A 3,095-nucleotide genomic window follows, 5' to 3' on the forward strand; every position below is an offset into this window, starting at 1 on the left:
AGCCACAAAAATAAGGGACTCCCAGTTAAATATGACCTTAAGATAACAAAGACTTTTGATTAGTATGTGTAAGCCCTGTATAACACTGCGGGTATATTTATACTGAAAACAATGCCTTCATTGTCTGAAATTCAGATTTAACGGAGGTCCTGTATTGCCTGACAACCCTTTAAAATGCTGGTCACAATCCCCTAACCTGATGTCACTAGTGAGTCTCGGGCCCCTTAGGTGACAGGACCACAGCACTTCTTTCTTTATGGGAAACCAAGTTAAGAGCAGGAACTAGATCCGAAGCCCGCGGGCACCACCCCTGCCGGCTGTCACACTCTCCTCCCCTCCGCCCACCCCACCCCAGCAAAGGCCTGCACTTGCTACAGTAAAAGGTTTGTGGCTTTTTTTTTAATCAAGCAAGAATCTGTTAACAGTTTTATTATTTTTGTGTTAAATACCACGGGGCCGGATTGGAAAAATGAAAAACTCAGTCAACAACTGCTTTACAAGGGATGAAAAAACTCCTGCCTTGATATCAGCAAAGGTGAAGGAGAAAACTTACACTGTACAAGGCACCATTCCCCCACAGAACACCTCCTGGCATTTCCTGAATGAGTGGGATTAGCAATCTAAATAGATCATATTTCAAGAGTTAACAGCAACAGATAAAATTCAAAGGGATCATTAAAATAACATTTGCAAGGCTCTGGACAATTCTTGAACTCTTATTAAAACCACAAAGAAAGAACAGTTCTTTATTTGTGAATTTCATAAAGGACTGAATGTGCAACCACACCCCGTAGGGATTGTCTGGTGACAGTGGCGCTTCTGGGGGCCAGAGCTCTGCCCTTCCGTGTCTCTTTCTAACCATGAGGCCGCGGCTGGCGAGGCCTGCAGGACGCTGTACACACAAAGCGTGGTCACTGTGGACCACATTACCAGTAACACAGTTGTTCAGTTGCTCAGTTGCATCCGATTCTTGGCAGCCACATGGACTGCAGCATACCAGCCTCCCCAGTCCTCCACGATCTACCAGAATTTGCTCAAACTCATGTCCACCGAGTCGGTGATGCCATCCAACCATCTCATCCTCTGTCGTCCCCTTCTCCTCCTGCCTTCAATCTTTCCCAGCATCAGGGTCTCTTCCAATGAGTCAGCTCTTCACATCGGGTGGCCAAAGGATTGGAGTTTCAGCTTCAGTCTTTGCGATGAATCTTTTCTGGTCAAAAGGAAACAAAGAGATAGCACTCTGTGTGCTTCGCTCTTCAAGCTGAATGTCCCTATAAAGAATCCAGTGAAGATGGCTGCAGTGACAGCAAGAAGTAAAGGCGGGGTACTGGTGACATTCTCTCTGGAGGCCCCAGGTGGATCCAGGTTTCTCCGGATGTGCTACCTTCCTGAGCCTGAGTCTCCTCCCTCGGGGGCTGGTTTTCCTCTTCCAGCTCTCCCTTGGAGCCTCCTGCACTGTTCCTTGAGCTTCCTCGTCTCCGTCTTGTTGAGGGAAACACAGTGGGGCTTTGGCAGGGGTCGTCCAGCTTCACAGCGCTCAGAGGAGCGGCTTTGCTGGGTTCTATGTCCTTCTATTTATCATTTGCGCTGGGCATCTCAAATACACATCTCAACTGAGAACCCATTCCTTCATGGGGTTTTGCCTCTTTCCACACGGCTTCCATGTCTGAAACGCTTGGTGGAGCAAAGATCGCCTGTACCGTAAACTTGTGTTTACTCGTCTCACTGGGGTCACTGTCCCCCCGGGTCAGCGATTCCCCTGTTGGGCCTCACACAGTACCCACGAGGTGCTGTTGTCTTCACTTTGAAACACACCTTTCGATCTGATGGATTTTTCGATGTGAGATTTGTAGTGACTCCATCTGCGAAGGGGCCTTTGAATTTGACAGGATCTGCTTGTGCTTTGCCACGGCCGCAGAGGCGGATGCCATCGGAAACAGCGCAGAGCCAGGGCATGCCCACAGCGTGTGGCTGGCTGCGGGTGGGGGTGGCAGCGGCATGCCCAGGCCTCCTGAACCCCGCACCCGCCACTCTGTCGCCGGCTTGCCGGGCCACCCGCGGGTCCACAGCTCCAGGTCTCACGACTGACTCAACCGCACACCGGCCACTGTGGCCATGCGCACTCTGGAGTTTATTTAAAGATGACTTTTGTGTGCAGAAACAACTAGTAGCAGTCACTTTGTTTTTTAAATAAAGTTTTTCAATAAATTAATTAAATTCCATTTATTGAAATACTACATTTAAAAACATAGTTTTTCCTTAAGCATTGACGTCCAACTTAAAAATCTTTTATGTTTATAAACCCTATGTTCTGTGCTTAGTCACTCAGTCGTGTCCAACTCTTTGGGACCCCACGGGCTGTAGCCTGCCAGGCTCCTCTGTCCATAGGGATTCTCTAGAAGAATACTAGAGTGGGTTGCCATGCCCTCCTCCAGGGTGTTTTCCCAAGCCAGGGATCGAACCCAGGTCTCCTGCATTGCAGGCAGATTCTTTACTGTCTGAACCACCAGGGAAGCCCCTTTATAAATCCAGTCAATTTTAACAGTCATTTACCAGGGGCCTTCTTTGATGTTCAGTCTTCCTGACAAACCAGTTTAAGTAAAAACTCTTAAACTTTTAAAACTACATATTTAAATGCTTCAAACACTTCAATTCAGTAGTGAACAAAGCATTACCTAGCAATACGGTGGGTCTTCGGTCCTGGCACAGAAGTATCTTCTTTGCATCACTCGCTGTGCTGATGCAGGTGCTGGAGAGAGAAAGAGACAGATGGACACACATATACACACCCACAAACCAAGCCATGTCCTAGAGGGGGCAAGTGTTACCCTCTTTACAAACCCGTCCGTAGCAACCTCTTATCAGTGACCACTTGTCCGCCTCCTGAATCTCAGCAGAAAATAATTCATTCCAGATAAAGCATTGCCGGCTCCCTTCTGAAGAAGATGAGCACCTTGGGGAGCAGTGGCGCTGAGTGGGAAGGACAGGGAGGCACGCTCACAGCTGGAGAGGCGGAGGACTGGTCTGCTTCAGGCACAGCCCAGCCATCTTTACGGTTAGAGAAAACCAGCCTTCCAAACACCTTGGGATATCAC

At 48.5% G+C, this 3,095-nt stretch overlaps 1 pseudogene; it reads right to left on the bottom strand.

Moving 5' to 3' along the window:
• Positions 1–398: 398 nt before the first annotated feature.
• LOC109575248 (vesicle-associated membrane protein-associated protein A pseudogene) lies at positions 399–2,080 on the bottom strand (annotated as a pseudogene).
• Between the last annotated feature and the right edge of the window lie 1,015 nt (positions 2,081–3,095).

This window comes from Bos indicus, chromosome 21 (assembly GCF_029378745.1).
Source record: "Bos indicus isolate NIAB-ARS_2022 breed Sahiwal x Tharparkar chromosome 21, NIAB-ARS_B.indTharparkar_mat_pri_1.0, whole genome shotgun sequence".
NCBI lineage: Eukaryota > Metazoa > Chordata > Mammalia > Artiodactyla > Bovidae > Bos > Bos indicus.